We start from the raw sequence: 21440 nt of genomic DNA on the forward strand, positions 1-21440 counted from the left end.
TATATGCTGCTCTAATTCCACTCTCTCCATCACTCCCATTTTTCACTGCTGTAATGTTGATGACTGTGCAAATGTATAAAATTTTATTTAATCCATCCCAAAACCTCTCTGTACCTGTCTCTCACTTGTGTTCACCGAGATGCTCAATCAATCTGATCTCTTTACAAACCCTGCTCTGATATTTCCATAGAGGGCTCAGAATTAATTATTCACAGAATTGATACTGTACAAAAGGGGGCTAATTGGCTGATCAGCTCTCCAAAGGATCACCTCACCGAATGCCATTCTTCTCCCTTTATCCCATAAAACTTCCCATTCATCCTCTTCCAATAACACCGGCATGTTCACAAGTAACCATAGTGATCAGATTTGTTTCGTTTGTTCATGGGATCATGGCATCACTTGTTGGGGCAGCATTTGTCATCCATTCTGACTGCCCAGGAGATGGTTCAGAGTCAACCCCATTATTCAGGATTCACATGGCGGCTGAACCAGGTCAGAATTAACACAGTCTCCCAGGCCCAATGACATGAAGAGTTGATTTCTGGCCTACCAGCTTATTTCTGAAATGATAATGAACAATGTTTGCCTTTGATTAAAAGTGCAAGACCAAAATGGGTTTTATTCTGATTGAGCACATCCTCCTGTTTTCTCAGTTATTATTGACAGTCTCATTCCCCCCGCACCAGAACCTGTTCCAGAGAGTGTTACAGAAAAGGCAGAATGGTCAGCTGCAGCTGGTCACCTGACCCATCTGTTGACTTTTTCCAGCAATTTCTGTTTTAGTTCCTGATTTCCCAGCATTTGCAGATGTTTTGTTTTTGAATATTAATCTTGTCTGTTTCAAAGGAGTTTACTGATGAGTTTGGAGAGTTTTGAACATTGCAACTTAGGCCACAAATCAGCCATGATCTATTGAATGGCAGTGCAGGGTTGAAGGGCTGAATGGCCTCCTCCTGTTCCAATGAAAGTTATCCATCTGCAGCTTGTGGTAACATTTCCCCTCGCTCCTCACTTCACCTCCATGTTGAACACACTGTTAACTGACTGAACAAACCTCCTGTGTTTGAACTAAACCTGCTAATGTTCTGTGGCTCCCTCTACTGCCATCCGGATTTAACTCTCATCATGGAATGCTGTCTCATTTAACTGCGGGAATGCCTACAAGGATTAATCCTGGAATCTGTATCCCCTGGGATCCAAAAATCCCCTTTATTTCCTTCTTCCTATTTCATTCTGGCTATTGAACTTTTGGTTTCAATCCATTCTCCTGTCATGCTCTTCGACATGTCCTTGTGGACTAGAGGCAACTGGCACCTGAGATTGATTCTGCCTCCCCCTACAATCAGGAATTCGGGAAAATACTCAGACAATGGCATATCCATCTGATTGTTGACTCAGACAGATCGGCAGATAGAAAGATGCACATTGAGATAGCACCTTTGTTGACCTGGGGCAATGAAGCATGCTTCCAACCCAATGATTTCAAACTCAAATCTCTGAAAATACAGATACAACGCTTCCTACTTGTACCAGGTTGTCTCTGAGCCTCTTTTCTTAAGAAAAGAGTTTTAAGCTGTTCAGCCTTTCCTGGAGATTATAACCTCTGTTTCTGTCAGATTTGTGACTGAAAGTTTATTTTTCTGTTCCTTGTGAGTGATGCTAGTAGCAGAAACAGTTCCTAACTTGTGAGGGGTTTCGGTTGGAGTATTTATATTTACACGTTCATTCCCACCCTCACATACAGTGTGAAATTGATGTAAAACAGAAGTAAAGGATTGAGTGAGCACCTACAGAAACACCAAGGCAGCATGTGTACCTGAGCTGAATGAACCCTGCCTTAGGAAAATGTGACAACAATCACAAATGGTTAGAATTACAGAATCCCTTAGGCGCACAAAGAGACTATTCGGTCCATTGAATCTGCAATGACCTGCTGTCCCACCCTAACTCCATAACCCCACATTTACCATGGCTAAACCAACCCACCTAACCTACACACTACAGACCATGTTAGCACGGCCAATCCAGCAAACCTGCACATCTGTGGGAGGGTCATAGATGATGTCTAAGTGCTCAGGATTGTGGAGGAAGGCTCACAAATAACAGACTCTGACACAAACCCTCTTTGTTTTCCAAATAAAATCTGGGGGAAACTGCAGCCAGAAAGATTTCCGATTATCTCATGAGGAAGAGAATTCAAAACTCCTGCCACTGACCCAGGGGGCGCAGTGAAGTCACAGAGGTCTGGGAACCATCAGAAATTTAACAAGTTGTGAGCAAGGTGGGGGTGAGACAAGGACAAAAAGACAGTGTCTCACGGGGGCAGGCAGGAGAGATTATATTGCAGAAATGGTAGTCCCTCAAGGCCATGGGGAATGGAGTTAGGGCTGGGAAAGAAACCAGGAAGTAAAGTGAGCAGCTGTCAAGGAAATACATTGAAAAAACAGATTATAACAACATAGAGGGCAGAGTACGCAGTCTGAAATTGTTGCTCTCATTGGTGAGTACAGAACGCTGTAAAGCCTGGGTCATTCTATTACAGCCATGACATGCAGGATAGGCCAAGTGGCCTCGATCTGTGCTGTAACTTTCTGCTAAATTTATTCTGACATTTGGAATTCAGGTCAGATGATGTTCATAAATTCTCAAATTGGACTTGAGTTTAATATTCTGGAGAAATGTTAAATAAATCACAATGATCCCATTCTGCAAACTTTAGTCCGCAGCCCTGTGTGCTCCAGCATCTCAGTGACATCCATGTCCTTTTATTCTAATGTGATGCTGGTTACTGCCCCTGCCACCCCATCAGTGAGTTCCTGTTCCCCACCATCTCCAAGTGAAATGAATTCTCCCCTCCCCTTCTTTCTGAGAATTAGTTTCAATATAAATCCTCCAGTTTCTGACCTCTCTGTTAATGAATAGCTCCTTCCTATCCACTCGATCTGGATTCCTCAGCATTTTATCACTTCAATTAAATCACAGCTCATCCTCCTCGGAAATCATCCCCAGCCCATCCAACTTTTACTCAGAGCAGAAATTTTCCAATTGTAGAAACATTCTGCTCAATCTCCTCTGTCCCCTCTCTGGTGTGATCACATCAACCCTGGAATGTGGGGATCAGAAGTGTGTTCAGTACTTTAACGAGTGTTCCTGACATTTCCAGTGTCACCTCCGTGTTCTTATGGTTGTCGCTCAGACAAGAAGTGCCCTGGTTTTCCCACATGGAACTGGATGTGCACTCCATGGGAATGGGGTTCCCACAAAGTGTTTATTTGTTGAATAATCCTAAATTAATTTCAGATTAAGACAAGATTATCAGCTACCCACCAATCAACGACTTCCATTATACTCAAGTCACCTTACTTTTTTAAAATGTCTTTAAAATTATTACTATCTAAACACAACAGGCTTAAATTTGCTGATCAAGTATTCAGATGTCTCCACTGTTACAATCACTTGAAGATTGTCTTTACCTTCAGCTACATTGGTGAATTGAACATTGATTGTAAATATAAGAATATTAAACGGACTTGAGTTTTATGACAATTAATCCAGTCTGATGTTCTTGTTGGTTAATATCTTGAAGAGAACTGTCCGTAGAACTCCAGCTGTGCTCTGATTTCATTCACAGCTGGGTGTGGTTGGACTGCAGATCTTAGATCTGTTCTGTCGTTTCCCGGATTGCTTCGCTCTATCTATCACTTGCCACTTATGCTGTTTGGAACACAAGCAGTCCTCTTTGGTAACCTCATCAGGTTAACACCTCATTTTTAGGTATTCATGCTGCTGTTACTGGCATGCCCTCCCGAATTCTCTCAGTTGAACGAGGATTGATCCTCTGATTCGATGGTAAGAGGTAAATTGGGGGATATGCTGGGCCATGATTCTGTAAGTTTTGTTGGAGTACAATTCTACTGCTGTTGTTGGAAGGAAAGAGCTAAACTCTTACACTGTTGGTCCCATATATTACATGCAGTATCATGAACACTGATAGGCCAAGACATGAAATACGAGCAACACTGTACAATGATGCAGGATCACAACTGCAGCAAGGGGAGTTTAAGATCCAAACCGACATAGGAGTAGGGAAAGAAGCAGCTGATCAGACTGCCTCATTCATTGTCATAAAGAGACTCTATGAGATTATTGCACTCTTGGGGGTAAGGATGGACGAGGTTGGGGAGATGGAGAGCCCTTCCAAAGAAATTAATCTGCCTGAGCTTTGTGAAATAGAATTGATTGTCATGCATTTAACAGAAAGCTAATTGAAACTCTTTTTATCGCCAAAAGATAACAAGACTGATGGTGCTTCCAATCATCACCAGAAACAAACCCCAGAATACATGGTTCGGAGATGGATGTCAATTGCCAATCAACATCCAACTCCTGCAATCATTGAGCAAACTTACATGTAATGAACCAGTTCTGATGAACCAGAAAAACACTGTTCACTCTGTGCAGATGGATAGCGATGTGGGGAAGGATTGGTCGAGTGGTATTGTCGTGAGACAGTTAATCTAAAATCCCAGATAGTGTTCTGGAGACCCGGGTTCAAAGCCTGCAGATGGGGGAATTTCAATTCAATAAAAAAACTTGTGAATTTAGAGTCTAATGATGACCATTAATAGATTGTCAGAAAAAACACATCTACCCTTTCAGGAAGGAAGCTGCCATCCTTACTTGGTCTCGCCCACATTGTGACTTCAGACACTCTTACCTGCCCTCTGGGCAATTAGGGATGGACAAGAAATGCTGCCGGTCCAGCGATACCCTCCTCCTGTGAATGAATAAAGGAAAATAAAAGTCTCTACCCAGTGTGAATCTGAACATCTTTGAACATGTCATAAACATTTCCAAACCTAAGTTCTCTGTGTGCAAAACTTTATGAGCTGCCAAAACCATTGTACATCACTTGGCGTGAGAAAGAGGGGAGAAAAAATCCTTCAACTGTGGCTACCAGTAAATTGACTAGTGTCTCAGCAGGATGGATGCCTGAGTGAATCCCTTCCCCCCCACACACGCACAGAGCAGGTGAACAGATCCCCAGTCTGACTGGTTTGGCCATTTTCCAGGTGGGATCGGTAATGAATTCCCTTCTGGCATTCCCCACATTTCCAGAGTCGGTCCCTACTGTGGCTGCACTGGTGTTCTGCCATTTCAGATAAATGCTAGCAGACTGTTACATACACCGTTAGCACCCCCACCCATCAGGGACCCAGTATAAGGCAGTAAACATTATCTCCTGCTGTGGAGGTGCAGCCTGTATTGGTCTGAGTAGGAATACTGAGCAGATTTCCCTAAATGACAACTTAATCGCTGAGCAGAGCAATTTAAGCAAGTCCAAATAAAATGCATAATAGCACAGAAAGAGGCCCAACAAATCCAAGCTGGCTCTCTGTAGCAGAATCCAATATTCTCATTCCCCATATGTACCCCAAACTCTGCAAGTTTATTTCTCTCAGATCTGATATATTTGTTTTTATTAATCATTGATCTTCTCTACTTGCACCACCATAATAAGCAACATGTTCTGCATATTTCCAGCCAATACAGTCAGTAGAAACACTTGCTCATGTCCCGCTGTCTCAGAACCTTACATCTGACCTTAATTCTTGTGCCATCATCTATCGAATACAGATATTTTTGTCTGCTATATCTAGGTCTGTTATAATCTTATACAGCTCCATCAAAACTATATCCAACTTCTTCACTTCAAAGAAAATCGCAATTTATTCAAATCAATCCAGTGACTGCATTGTCTTCATCAGTGAACCACGCCAGTAAGTCTGTACTCCACACTCTGAAGATCACTCATATTCTTCATTGTTGATGACTATATTGTTCCACAAATCCAGACGATGCAAGTTTTCTGCACAACAGCAGTAGCTTTATTATTGTACAGCCGGCGAGAGTTTCAAAGTGTCTCTAAAGTAGCCGAGTGTCTACTTGTAGAGACTCTTCTTCACGAATCTCTGCCTTACCCACAGAGACAGTATATTTAATAGGAATTAGACAAAGGCATATCAGTCACATGGGCGATTGTCATTACACCTTAAAGTAGGTAATTATGACCTTACAAAGCTTGATGAATGACAATGTCCTGTGATAACGTGTGATGGATTACAGAAACTGTTTATCGTATTGTTCATGATTATGTGTTGATGGGAAGAGATTACGGCAGAAGGGTTCTTCCTTCAGTAAATGGGGGATTCACTTACCTATGCTAATATGGAGGAGAGGTAAGACAATGGGAGCGGGAGGCAGTTTAATAGGGTTGTGCCCAGGGCTCTCAGTCTTGTCTGGAAAGGGCAAATTCCTCTGTCTAGGGTTTCGGGGCAATCCACATGTGTGGCTGCAAGAGGTTCTATTTTGAGATACAGTCAGCCTCCCCCTTTCTGAGGTGTTCTGTCTGTATTCTAAGAGTACAGGCCTTCAGTTGATGAAATAAGGCCTTTGGCAAGGAATGTTTAACCCTTGAGACCCCACAGTGTCCTGAAAGAGAAGAAAAAGGTATGGAACTGGGCCCTCTGTGGTAGTTTAACTTCCTCATTCTGACCAGGAATCTGTTGACCAGAATTGAATGTAATGGTTGACTGCGACCTAGCTAGAGTCTTGTCAAGGGTCAGCATCTTTTCTGTGAGTTTATTATCATTCCCCATTAATGAAGCCAAGCATCCATTTATTTTACTCAAACCAGTTTATGTTTTCTCTCCTTTAATGATTGGTACACATTGTCCCCCATTGCTGCTGTCCTGCTCTCTGTATCTGTGCCATTCAAATATCTATTCCCTTTTGACATTGCTTCTCTCAAAATGCATCAACTTACTGTGTATTCTAAAGAAGAGACATATTCCACTCAAAATATTACCTCTCGCTCCACACATTCTACTTCCTGGAAAACAGAACAGTACAGCCCCGGAATAATTGGCCCAACATGAGTGTGAGGATCATGATGCCATTCCAAACTAATTCCACCTGCCTGTATATGGTCCATATCCCTGCCAACCCATGCCTGATTATGTGCCCGCCCAAATGCCTCTTAAAAGTTGTGATTTTTTTTCTGCTTTTCCTATCTCTCAGGAAAGTACATTCTTGTCACTTACCGCCTTCTGCATAAGAAACTTGTCTGACACAACTGCCTTTAAACTTGCACATGTTGTTGGAAATGCTCAGCAGATCATGCAGCATCTGTGAAGAAAAATCAGTTCATGTTTTGGGTCTGGTCACCCTTCCTCAGAAACGTTAACTTTAATTTATCTTCATAGAAGCTGCTAGACCTGCTGAACTTTTCCCGAAAATGTTTCTGCTTCTGTTTTACAGCATCTGCAGTTGTTTCAGTTTTCATTTCCTTTAAACTTGCCCCCACTCCCCTTAAATCTATGGCCTGTAGAATTTGCCATTTCAACTTGGAAAAAGATTCAGATTTTTTACTCTGTCGGAGCCTTTCGGATCACCCACAGCCACTGACTTCCCCAATACAAAAATCCAAGTCTTTCCAACCTCTCCCAATCCAGGCAACATCCTGGTAAACCTTTTCTCACGCGGTCCAAGGCCTGCACATCATACTTTTTACGTGGTGATCAAAACAACACACAATACTCCAAAGGTGGCCTAATGACAGTTTTATATTCACTCCTCTGACAGAAGAAGGCAAGCCTGCTACCCACCTCCTTCACCACTTTCAGGGAGCTGTGAACTTGCCCCTGAAGATCCCTCTGTATATCAATGCTGCTGAGAGCCCTTCGGTTTAGTGAATACATTCCTCTTGCAATGAGTCTCCCAAAATACATCACCGCACACTTGTCTAGATTAAAATCTATTTTTGTATGGGTTTTCCAACTGATCTCTTTCTTGCTGTATCCTTTGACAACATTCACAACTTCATCAATTTGTACCATCTAGAAACTTGCTAATTAAATCGTTTACATTTCCATGCTAATCATTGATATATGTTACAGACAATAGATATTGCATTTCGGATCGTTGTGAAACAACACTGACCACAGAACTCCAGCCAGCAGCATGCTGTGGAAGGAACAATTTTCATTTAGTCAGTCAGTCGGAAAACATTTCAGGTATTGGTGTGGCACTAGATGTTCCAAGATATTCACAATCCTGGTGAAAACACCCTAGAGCAGATTTTCAGTTCTGTGTATCCTACCTGGGGACTCCCCCACAACCATGTATAAAGCAATGAACATTATCTCCTGCTGTGGAAGGACAACCTGTGTTGGTCTGAGCATGAACACAGAGTAGATTCACCTTAATTATAATTTAACCCCTGAAGACAAATAACCAGAACAAGTTAAGCAAGTACAAAAAAACTGTGTTATGTCATAGAAAGGGGCTCATCAAATCCAAGCTGGCTCTCTGTAGCTGAATCCCTTATTCTCATTCTCCAACTGGCCCCAAAACCCAGAAAGTTTATTTCTCTCAGATCTGATATAATCGTATTTGTTAATCATTGACCATCTCTACTTGCACCACCATAATAGGAGCATTTTCTGCATATTTCCAGCCAATACAGTCAACGGGAACACTTGCTCATCTCCCACTTTCTGAAAACGTTATATCTAATCTTAAATTTTGAGCCATCACCTATTAAGTGCGATTTATTTTATTGTCTGCTCTATCTGGATGTGTTATAATCTTATTCATTTTATTCTATCAAGATATATTCAACTTGATTTCTTCAAAGAAAATAGCATTTTTTCCAAATCAATCCAGTGACTGCACTTTCTTGATCAGTGCACCACACCAGTAAGTCTGCACTCCACACCCTGAAAATCACTCAGATCCTTCCTGAGCAGGAATCTGTTGACCTGAATTGGATACAATGATTGACTGTGACCGAACCCGTCAATGAAATTGTTTAATGAAACCCAGGATCCCATATGTTTTGATCACAACACTTTGATTATGTCCTATCTCCTTTAAAGAATTGTACACATTGTCCCACCCCCCTCCCCCCACCATACTTCAGTCTCTACTCTTTGTGTCTGTGCCATCCAAATATATATTTCCTGTCTCAAAATGTATCAACTACTGTGTGTTCCAAAAAGTAGTAACTCTCGCTCCACACATTGTACCCCCTGGAAAACAGAACAGTACAGCACCGGAATAATTGGCCCATCATGTCTGTGCAGACCATGATGCCATTCCAAACTAATTCCATCTGCCTGGACATGATCCATATCCCTGCTAACCCCTGTCGGCTTATGAGTGTGCCCAAATGCGTCTTAAGTATCGTGATTGTTTCTGCTTTTACCACTTCCCAACAGAGTACATTCTAGTCATCTACCACCTTTTGCATTAGAAAATTGCCTGACATAACTCCCTTTAAACTTTCACGTGTTGTTGGAAATGCTCAGCAGGTCTTGCAGTATCAGAAAAAATAAAAATCCTTTCATGTTTCGGGACCTTCATCAGAAATGTGAACTCTAAATTCTCTTCACAAATGCTTCCAGACTTGTTGAGTATTTCCAGAAACTCCTGTTTTTGTTTCTGATTTACCACATCTTCTGTTCTTTCGGTTTCTATTTTCTTTAAATTACCCCTTTCCCCTGAAATCTGTGGCCTCTAGAATTTGTCATTTCTACCTTGGAAAAAGATTCAGATTATAGAACATAGAACAATAAATTGCAGAACAGGCCCTTAGGCCCTCAATGTTGCACTGACCTGTGGAATTTTCTCAACTCGTCCCCCTACACTATCCCGAAATCATCCATGAGCTTATCTAAGGATTATTTAAATGTCCCTAATGTGGCTGAGTTGACTACCTTAGCAGGGAGGGCATTCCACACACTTACCACTCTCTCTGTATAAAGCATTTGCCTCTGACATCTGTCTTAAATCTATCACCCCTCAATTTGTAGTTGTGCCCTCTCGTACATGCTGACGTCATCACCCTAGGAAAAAGACTTTCACTGTCAACCCTATCTAATCCTCTGCTTATCTTATATGTCTCTATCAAATTCCCCCCCTTAGCCGCCTTCTTTCCAATGATAACAGATCCAAGTGTCTCAGCCTTTCCTCATAAGGCCTTCCCTCCAGACCAGGCACCATCCTGATAAATCTCCTCGGCACCTTTTCCAATGCTTCCACATTCTTTCTGTAATGGGGCGACGAGAACTGTATACAACATTCCAACTGTGACCACACCAGCATTTTGCATAGTTGCAGCATGATATTGCGGTTCCAGAACTCCATCTCTCTACCAATGAAACCTAACACACTGGATGCCGCCTTAACAGGACTATCCATCTGGGTGGCAACTTTCAGGGATTACGTACATGGACTCCAAAATCCCTCTGGACATCCACTCGACCACTAAAACCCAATATTCTGCCTTCCTGTTATTGTTCCCAAAGTGCCTCATCTCTCATTTAGCTGCATTGAACTCCACTTGCACCTCTCGCAAGAAGTGAGACAAATCAAACATGATATAAAGATCCAACAGAGTCACGATATTCATTTGGACATAAAGGGAACATGATTATCTTGTATGTCAGTGAGCAAAGGTTTCAAACAACATTGTGTGTGGTCAAGCCCCAACACACACACACACACACACACAGACACACACGCACACACACACACACAGACACACACACACACACACACACACACACACACACACACACACACACACACACACACACACACACACACACACACATACACACACACATCTAAGAATGTGAGTGTTCCAGTGAACTGACTGCAGAAATTATTTAACATTAACCAGTTAACAATCTAAAAACATTCACAGACAGAGAAGCCATAAATATGTTGTGTTTCTGGGAAAGGATTCACCAGATCATCCAACTTGGAGATATGCGAGGAGATCAGCACCATGGAAATATCTGGATTGTGAGAAGGATCGAAAATTCACAGACCTCCTGGAGATACATTGACACAGACTTTCTGTGTGAACAGATTTATTTTGTCATCCAAATTCATGTCACACCAGTGGCTTTACACTGACAGCTTTTCCCTAACTGTGGGGAAAAAACTTTAAATCTGTAAAGATCTTAAAATCAATGGTCTTTATTTAACATCACCCTATTCACATGGGGGAACAGTCGTTCAGCTGTTCCATGTGTGGGAAGGTATGCATTTGGGGATCCAGCAGTGCCTTGCTCTTTCTTCCTTGATAAGAGACTCAAGCATTTTCCCCACTACAGATGTTACGCTAACTGATCTATCCTTCCCCATCTTTTGTTTACCTTCCTTTTTAAACAGCAGCGCCACTGTATTCCAATCTGGTGGAACTGCCCAGAGTCCAGCAAATTGGGAAAGTTACTGACAGTGCACCTGTTCTATACCGCACTGTCTCTTTTAGCATGCTGGGATGCATTACACCAGGACAGGAGACTAGTCTATCCTTAGCTCCATGGGCTTGCCCAGCATTAGCGTTCCGTCATAATCTTTGCTTCCAGGTCCTCACCGACTCCATCTGTTTGTCAAGCTCTGGCATGTTATTAGCGCCCTCCCCTGTGAAGACCGATACAAAATACCTGTTCAGTGCCTCAGCCATTTCATCATACCCCATAACTAAATGTCCCTTCTCATCCCCTGAAGGACCAACATTTACCTTAGCCACTATTTTTCATTTAAAGTTTTCATAGAAACGTCTGAAATCTGTCTTTAAATTCTGTGGTACATATTTTCTCTCCTGTTCTTTCCTACGGTTCTTTATCACTCTTTTTGTGGCTTTCTTCTGATCTTTTACGCTTTCCCAATCTTCCAGTTTCCTGCTGTTTTTGACCACTTTGTGTGCCTCATCTTTCAATGTTAGAGATGGGAAGGGAGAGTGGGGAGGGGACGAGAGGGAGAGGTGAGGAGGGAGGGGGAGAAGAGAGGGTGGAGGAAGGGGAGGTGCGGGGATAAGTGGATTGGGAAAAGAGGCAGGGCAGAGGAAAGAAGGGGTGGAGAGTGGGCTGTAGGAGAGAGGGGGAAGGAGAGAGCTGGGAACGGTGGGCGAGAGTAGGAAGAGAGATGGGAGGAAAGGGTAAGAGGAGTTGGGTAGGAGAGGGAACTGGAGGACGGGAGTGAGGAGCGAGGGGTGAATGGCGTTAGAGGGAGTGGAGGGGTAGAGGGTGTAGGGGAAACGGTTTGTAGCAGAGAAGGAGAACAATGAAAGAGAGGAGTAGAGGTGGGGAGCAAGTGGAAGGTGGAGGACGGGAACGAGACAGCGAATGAAGTAAGGGACGAGTAATGGGGAAGAGAGGGGAAGAGAGGGGTTAGGAGCGAGGGGAAGGAGAGAGGGGAGGAAGCGAGGATGTAGGGGGAGTTTGGGGTGTGACGCGAGGGAGAGTTTGGGGTGGAGTAGGAGAGAGGGCGCGGAGAAGTGGGTGGGAGATGGAGGAGAGGGACAGGAGGGGTGGAGGATGTGTGGAGGATTGGGGAAGAGAGAGGTGAAAATGCGGAGGAGGGGAGGACAGTGGGAGATGAGGGGGAGGAGAGAGTCGGGAGGAGAGGCGGAAGTGCGGGAAGGAGGGGGAAGTTGAGCAGGGAAAGGGAGCAGGGACAGGGAGGAGAGCCAGGGAGGAGAGGGTAGGAGAGATGGGAGATTAGAGGGGAGGACATGTGGGAGGAGAGGATACGAAGGGGTAGGGAAGGATTTCAGGAGAAGGGGTGATAAATAGGGGGATGGAGAGGGGGAGGAGAGAGAGGTGAGCGTGGAGAAGAGGGGGAGGAGAGGGCTGGGAACGGGATGAGGAGAGGAGGGGAGGCGAAGAAAGGAGAGGGAGAAAGAGGAGAAAGGGTGAGGAGAGGGGATGTGGAGAGAGGGGATGAGGAGAAAGGGTAGAGTGGAGAGGTGAGAGGGAGAGGGGAGAAAGAGGAGAAGGGAGAGGTGAGGGGAAGGGGTGAGAAGAGAGGAGAGAGGGGAGAGGAGAGAGGAGAGAGGGGAGGAGAGAGGCGACAGTGGTAAGGAGTGAGAGGAGTGAGTAGTGAGGAGGGGGAAGAGGGAAGAAGGGAGATGAGAAAGGAGAGAGGGAGGAGGAGAGGGGAAAGGGGATGAGGAGAGAGGGGAGGGAGAGAGGGGAGAGGATACAGTGGTGAGGAGTGAGAGGAGAGAGTAGTGAGGAGTGAGAGGAGAGGGGGTGGAGAGAGGGAAGAGGGGAGAGGAGAGAAGGAGGAGGAAGGGAGGGGTCTTAGGAGAGAGGGGAGGTTGATAAGAGAGAGGGGAGGGGAGAAGCGAGAGGGGAGGGGAGAGTGTGGGGGAGGAGAGAGGGAGGGAAGAGGGGGGTGAGTGGGGGAGGGGAGGGGGTGGGAGGAGAGTGGGAGGATGGAGAGGGGGAGGAGAGAGAGGGAGAGTAGAGAGGGCGTGGAAAAGAGGGGTAGAAGAGAGAGAGGGAGAGGAGAGAGGTGGAGAAGGGAGGGGCAGGGAGAGATGGGAGGATGAGGCAGAGAACAGCAGGAGCAAAAGAGGGTGTCAGAGAGGGGGAGGAGGAGAGTGGGTGAGATGTGGGGTGAGGAGGAAGAGAGTGGGGGGGTGTTAGCTGGGAGAGAAGAGGTGAGGGGGAGGAGGTGGCGGTGCGGAGAGAGTGAGTAGACAGCAGGAGGAGCAGAAGGAGGTGGCGAGGAGAGTTCAGGAGGACAGAGTGGTTGGACGTGGGGAGGAGGAAATTGGATGAAAGACAGAAGGGCAGATGGGTAGGACGGTGAAAGTGTGGGAGGAAAGTGAGGAGAGAATTGGGAAGATAGGTGAGGACAGGGTGGCAGAAGAGAGGGGATAGGAGACTGGGGGAAAGAGAGGGGTGGGAAGATGGGTAGGAGAGTAACCTACCCAGACCGTTCTCAGTCTGGACAGTTCACCTAACTCATTGGGCTCCCATGACCAGTCCACCCTGATCTGCACATCATTGGACCGGGTGAGGAAACCCATGCAGACACTGGGGAAAATGTGCACACTACACACAGACAGTCGCCTTGGGCAGGATTTGAACAGGGTCCCTGGCACTGTGAGGCAGCAATGGTAACTACTGAGCCACCATGCGACCCTAATGAGAGAGAGAGAGGGGGAGAGAGAGAGAGAGAGAGAGAGCGAGAGAGAGAGAGGGGGGGGAGAGAGAGAGAGAGAGAGATGAAGTGAGAGTGGAGGGAGAAAGAGGAGAGAGGGGAGAGAAGAGTGAGGGAAGAGAGAGGGGAAAGAGAAGAGAGGGAGAAGCGGGGAGGATGAGAAGAGAGGTGAAGAAGGGGTGGAGAAGAGAGAGCAGAAGAATGAGAGTGTGAGAGAGAAAACGAGAGAGGAGAGAGAGAGAGAAAGAGAGAGAGAGAGAGAGAGAGAGAGAGAGAGAGAAAAGGCAACAAGGGAACAAGTGACCCCCAGTCCACATGCTGTCACAGACAGACAGAGACAGTCACAGATCAATACTTCCCCGGTCAGCCCGCATGGCGTGAGGGTAATGGCTGACTGAGCTAGGTTCAAATACTTCCAAAGTCTATCACCCAAATCCCATCTCCTCCCCAACCCAGTTCATCCTGTCAGCTCCCAACTTCCTCTAACTGGAACACACCTCCCCCAGGTATGGGATACACCAACAATCACCTAAGACTTTGGTACAGATCGTCAGGGAGGATATGATGGAGAAATTGTATTCAGTGATTGGTAATGACTGAGGATGCAACACTCAAACGTCAATTATTTCCAGTTTGTGATGAATCAATTGATATTGTCAGATTTTGATTAAATGTTTCTTTGGCGTTTCCTGTCTGTGAATCTTCTTCACATATTCAAAGAAGTTTAATAAAGGCAATGCTGGTCCATGTGAGAAATCAGACAGACAAATAATTCCCTTAGTTTGATACTTTTGTGTATATATCCTTCCTTGAAGTCCTCAGAGAAAGAAGCTTACAAGATCCATCACTATTAGGGCAGAGAGAAAAGAATAATCAAAATAAAGTAAGAAATTGTCTCTAAACATGAACATTATTTCTCTCTCCCAAAAGGTGCCAGTCCTATTGGGTTCCTCCTGCACCCTCTCTATAATTTCGGAAACTCACATTATCGCTCCTCGAAGTCGAGGGTGATCAGTATACTCACAACAGAGATCATCATACATTGCGAAGGATTGGAGGCTCCAGAGAGGGGATAGGCTCATTCATTTACAAGAAAGTTTCAGGAGTGACTTATGATGCAATGGAGCAACTGGAGTTGAAGCAAGATGTGACAAAGCTTATTGGCTTATTATTGTTATAGGTAAGGAAGATGAAAACAAGATATTCACATTAGCTGGGGGAAATGGACAACGAGATACAAAAATTAAGATTGTGGATAGATTGACAGGGAGGATTTGATGAAGCGGTTACATAGAAGGGATTCAATATCCACTGTATCTTAATGGATTGCATTTGGACTGAACAGCCTGAAGTTCTGTATTTAATTTTCAGATTCTGTCAAGCCGTGTGCTTGAATTATCCCAGTACCAGAGTCATAGTGATGTAGCTCAGGCAGTCATTTTGAACGGTCTGGGTATCTTCTAATTTCCAGTTCCTTTCCCTCTGGGTGTTTGCAGACCCCTTAAGCTCTCTGACACTTTTGGTAATGAAAGCAGGAAAATTGGTGACAGACTCTGAAAACAGTGAAAGCTCCAGTTATTCCACCGCCCTTCAGATCCCCGCTAACCTTCCTGCTTTAGGGAAATCGGCACGCCTGGTTGGTGACAGGCTGTATGACTCCAATGGTCAGCAGCGGGCTGAAAGATAAAGTTTGGAAGTTTGACAACATCCAGGTATGGAGCTTTGGTTGTTCCAGATCAGACTATGGGAATACTACCCTAGCTCCATTTAAACCGGAAAATCCATGGCAAGATGGAATTGCAGCCCAAACCATTGATGATTCTGTGTTCCCTGGCTCCACATGGAGTAAAATAGGGACAAACATTGTTCTTTCCAGACCCCTGCTGTCAACTGAAAGTGGCCACTGCAGCTCCCTGCATAGCCCTGGGACACAGCTTACAGAAACTAACCCCCCCACCCCGCCCCCTCAAGAATGGTGCTTCCCGTGTGAAAATCTTCACATTTAATACGGTAACGGTTGCAAGCTAACCCCGTCTCCTAGATTACAAACTGCAGGATTTTGTGATGAGAACAGTGTTATGAAGTTGAAGACGTGCCCTCCACCTTTAAATGAGAGTGAATGCTGTTGGGAACTGAGCGCTAACTAATACCTGTGATGACCAGCTCGCAGTCTCAGCGTGGACTAGAAAATTGGAAAGATGTAACGGTTGGCTGTGAAACAAGTCAGTTTTGTTTGCTAATTAAGAAAGAATTCCAATTTTACCAATCAATTTAAATTGTGCCTCAGAATACTAAAATCCAATCGCTCTTGAATTTAGTGTCTAGAAGTTTACTGCAGTACCGGGTCCTTCCACAATGTTACTCCCACTGACCATTCCCCATGAAACATGCCCAGGTTCTCAGTTGAGGAATTTTGCTGGGAACCTTTGCTCCTTGGCTTTGAACCAGGCCACCTGCCCAAGGAAAGCAAATGTGGTTCTGTTTTTAGTGGAAGGATCAGAGTCCAGGAACTCCACTGTGACACAGAATGGCCATCAGTGCTGTACACATCTGTCCATATTCAAAACCAGTTTGGCGACCACTGTGACAATGTTTCGCACAGAAATGAAATGGGATTGTATTCCGTTTCATCACGCAAACATGTATGAGCGAGCAAATTCAAAGCCAGGTTTGCTGACGTGAACAGCAAATTATAAAACTCTGCTCATGTCAGTCTGAAAGGCTGCCATCGGGAATAAGGCTATTCTTGCCCGATTTTGAAGTGAGGAGTTTTCGTGTATGAGGTGACTCTAACAGTCACTACACTACAGGCAACATCCCCGCGAGCAACTGGTGTTCAGAGTGGGCCAGCACTAAACTTTACAGCCGTTCAACGCTTCATCTTTCTGTTTCCAGGAGCTGGTTATTCTCCAGCGTAACTGGCATCATTAAAAAAAAATAAGAAAATCACGGGAAATTGCTCACAAAATATAGACAAAGATGGTGTCAGGGGTGCACAGTTTGGAATGTCGGGCGAGCCTGAACATGCTGGGACGTCTTACCCTTCATCGTCGGGCATGGCCTGAAGGAAGGTTTGTCAACAGAAAAAATTGAGTTATTGATCTCTGCAATATGGGGCGAGTTAAAAACTGGAGAGCATAGGTTTAAGGTGAGACGGGTAAAATATAAAACGGAATGAGGCACCTTTCCCACACAGAAGGTTGTGCGTGTATGGAATCAGCTTCCAGAGGAAGTGGAGGAGGCTCGTACACTCAGAAGATTTCAAAGGCAACCGGCTGAGCTTCTGGATAGGAAGGGTTTAGTGAGATAGGGGCCAGATGCTGGGAAATGGGAGTTTGTTTAAAATGCATTTTAAGAGACATTGAAGCATGAATGCTGTTCTGGGGACAGTGCGAGGGCAATCAGCCATAAACAGCTCCCAGATCCTTCAGCGGAATTCCAAACTGCACTCCCAAAATGTATTGGAAACTTGGTGCACCGCCACCTCCCGGAAAGCTCCGAAATGAGGGAAAAGAAAGAACTGAACATGAATGGACCATGAAAAGTTAAGAGATTCCCAAACACAGTCTCGTTTAGATTAATTTGCCCATCCGATCAACAATGCGGCAGTGCCTGCTTCCTCCATCTCCAGGGCAGAAGGGAAGGAAATAAAAGAAATTTAAGACCATATGACATCACAATGTAGTGGAATTATTTTCCCATTCGCCGGAACACCAAATAATGAGAAGTAAAGTCACTGCAGGATTTTGTTTCACAACAGCGATGCAATACCAATCTCCGTTCTGTTTCAGTGAAAACAGTGAATAACACAACTTGGCCGGAACATGATGCAGCAGTAGAACCGCTTGAGGACGGGGACATTTCATGTGGGACGCAAACGTGATCATAACAGCATAAACACTGACAGGATAGAGAGTGTGCACTCTCCCAAATCAGAGGTACATTTCCAAAAGCAAAACCACATGGTTGTGTTGGAATTTAAACACAGCAGCATTTAACAGGCTGCAGTAAAACAAGCAGCACACCCACAAAGGGCAGCGGTTGGATCTGAACTCGAGCCACCTGAGAGTTTGTAGTGAGAAAGCAGTTCCTTCGGTCACTTGGCCACGAAACCAGCCACAGCTGCAGTGTATTGTCTTACACCTTCCATGGTGCTCCTGTGAAACATTAGAAGCAAAGTCACAGGGAAACAGTTCTGTGATCCCTCTCCTGCTGGCACAGCTGCAGGGATATGCCCAACTACAATATCAATCTCGCAACAAACATTCAATCCAGCCAAAAATCATTTGATAGCTGGAATCAAGCTTCTGAGATTTGCTAAAGCCACAAATGTAATGTCTGTATGAGAGACTGTATATTCGGATATGATTGGGCAAAGTAACCATGAGCTGCATGATATTGCTGGTATTTGGATTGTTGCTTTGGTAAATGATTTCGTCCTCTGCTCGAAACAGAACAACTTTCAGTTTTTGAGGATATTAACAGAAGTCAAAAGGTGATTGCCCCACCCCACCCCAGAAGATGTCAAAGAGGTGCTAACTGCCCTTGAGTGCTCTTTGTTCTCGATGTGAAGAGCTCTCTGCCAGAGTCACCTTCATGTCTCTGGTTGCTGAGTGAAACACAAAGAAGGAGCCCCTCAATCCAGACAAAAATCAATGGTAAGCTGAGTCTACCTACTCAGACTCTTTTCAGCTACAAATGTTTCTGTGAGTGTGTGAGAGTATATGTTCGGTTACGATTTGGTCAAATCACCATGAGCTGCTTGACATTACTTCAATTTCGATTCTTGCTTTGCTCAATGATTGCTCGAAACAGGACAACTTTCACGTTTACACGGAACATGAAACACACCGGACTACAGGGAAAATGCACAAAGCTGAGCAGGCCGTGTTCCACATTATACCGTGCAGCATAGTTTCAGTCACTGTGTCTGTTTTGCAGCATAAGGGTCCCAAAGAATGATCTCCACCCTAAAAGCGGAGGTAGCATTACAATCCGAGAACGACAGATCACATTGTGAGGATGCTCTGACCTCGGGGCCAGTTCGAGATGCCACTTTCCTTGCCTTTTACCTTAACCGTGCAATTGGCTGCAAGGATGTTCACACCTGGACATGAGCCACATCGATACCGACTGACTTGGAAACCTGTGTGGGAATCGACGAGAAGCGACTCAATAAATCTTGCTAAATTCCATGGTGCTTATTAGAAATGCAGTTTCTGTTCACCTCAATTTAAAAGGCAGTTTCTGAACATAGTAACTGAAGTCAAAAGGTAATTATCTCACCCCACCCTCACTCCGGGAGAAGTGCTAACTGCCCTTGAGTGCTTTTTGTTCTCGATGTGAAGAGCTCTCACGCCTGAGTCACCTTCACGTCTCTTGGTGCTGAGTGACTTACAAAGAAGGAGTTTCACCAGAGCTGCAACTGCCTCACTTTCCCACTCGCTCTCCCCGTTTACAGTTTCCTGCTCGTCAGTGATTTAATGAAAACCAAAAGGATGCGATGTCATTCTGCAGCCTCTCTGTCAATTCCTCCGTTTCAGTTCCAACATGGCTTAGATCTCAGAGCGCACCTTAATACTAGCGGTGCTATGAAAGCACAGGTCCAAGAGGTTCCTCGGAGAGTATAATTTCTTTCATTGCTGTTGCTGATTGAATGAGTCACTAACGTGCGAACTGATCCAAACCATGATTCAGCACCTCTGCTGCCAATTCTCGCACGTTGAATAACGACAGAGAGTTTCCAAATGAGGCCTTGCAGAGACGACTTTGGTTCACATTTGACAGACAGACTAGTTCAGGAATCAGTGGTGCGCTGATCAGTAGCACCAGCGCATCAGCTTCTTCCCTGTCTTTGAACCGGTCCGCCTGCGCAAGGAATGCAAATGCGGGACAGTTTTTCGTGGAAGGGATCAGAACGCGGTAACTACACTCTCAAACAGAATGACTTATGATCAGAACCAGGTTTTACAATGGTTCTGATCAGAACAAGCCTTTACAATGCTTTGCTCACTAATTAAATGGAAGTGCATCACATTTCACAAAGAGAGCAGATTTGTTCGAGCATTTTCGAAGGCAGATTTGCAGATGGGAGAGCAAGCAAGAAAGCTCCGTTCTTGTCCGTGTCAAAGGCTGCAATTGAAGAACAAAGCAGTTTCTGCCCAGCTTCGAACTGGGGACCTTTCGCGTGTGAGGCGAACGTGATGACCACTACACTACAGAAACGAGCCTCAGCCGAGCGCGTTGCGGCTCTGTGGCATCCAGCACTGAAAGTTGAAGCCATTCTACGTTTCACCTTTCTTTTTCCAATAGCTCGTTGTTATCCAGGGAAATTGACATCTTGAAAAAGTCAAAAAATATAGACTGAAATTAGTGACAAAATATAGACAAGGATGTCGTCAATGTTTGGACTGGAGTGTGAAGTGGAATAAGCTGGGACAACTTTCCCGGCAGCATAACGGCTGCGACATGGTTTTATGGAAGGGTTGTAAACTGAGTATTTACGTGTTTTACACAAGCTAGGGTGAGTTGGAAACTCGAGAGCATAGGTTTAAGGTGAGTGGTCTGAAATTGACAAAGGACCCCGACGCACATTTTCCACTCACAAGGTTGTGGGTGTATGGAATGAGCTACCAGAGGGAGTGGAGGAGGCTATTGCACTCAGAAAATTGCAATGGTAATCGGATGAGTTTCTGGATAGGATGGGTTTAGAGGGATTGAGGAGAAATGCTGTGGAACGGGACTTGTTTAATTTTGGTGATGTGGTGAGCATGGATGAGATACACCGAAGTCTCTGTTTCCACGCGGTGTACCCCAATAACCTTGCGTTGCTTACACCGGTTTTAAAGGATTACTTTTCAGCGGAGCTTGCCGTCGCAGTCTGTAGCACAATCATTTAGTCTGTTCGACTGCTCACGGGAAAGGTAGTATTGTGAAACACTGCAGAAACGAACGACTTCCTTACTTTTGCTCCGACTGACCATGCTTCGTGAAACTTTCCCAGATCCTCAGTTGAGGATTTTTGCTGCTGCAAGTTTCCTCAGAACCCCTGTTAACTCGTAATGTATTGACCGAATCGCAAACAGAAAGCATTTAACACGGAACACAAACAAAACTGGCATACCTAATGCATGTTCAGACACAGCGAAGCATGAATGCTAAATGTGAGACAGTCCGAGGGCATGAGGCATAAAGTAATCTCACAACTAACAACAGGGCAATTCCAAACTACTCTTTCAAACATACTGCAGCCTTTGTGCACCACCACTTCCCAGACAATGCTGAAAAGAGAGAAAGAAAGAATATAATAAGTATGGGCCATAAAAAAGTGAATTTCACCAATCACAGTCTCGATTAGATTACCTTTCCCTTCCGGTGTCTCCAGGACGGAAATGCAGGAAATGGGAGAA

At 44.8% G+C, this 21440-nt stretch overlaps 1 non-coding gene across 1 annotated transcript; it reads right to left on the bottom strand.

Annotated features, from left to right (window-relative positions):
• Nucleotides 1-20183: 20183 nt before the first annotated feature.
• On the bottom strand, nucleotides 20184-20256 carry trnav-cac (transfer RNA valine (anticodon CAC)). The gene has a single exon. It is a non-coding gene; the product is annotated as a tRNA-Val (tRNA).
• Nucleotides 20257-21440: the final 1184 nt, after the last annotated feature.

The sequence above is a fragment of the Hemiscyllium ocellatum genome, unplaced genomic scaffold (assembly GCF_020745735.1).
Source record: "Hemiscyllium ocellatum isolate sHemOce1 unplaced genomic scaffold, sHemOce1.pat.X.cur. scaffold_473_pat_ctg1, whole genome shotgun sequence".
Taxonomy (NCBI): domain Eukaryota; kingdom Metazoa; phylum Chordata; class Chondrichthyes; order Orectolobiformes; family Hemiscylliidae; genus Hemiscyllium; species Hemiscyllium ocellatum.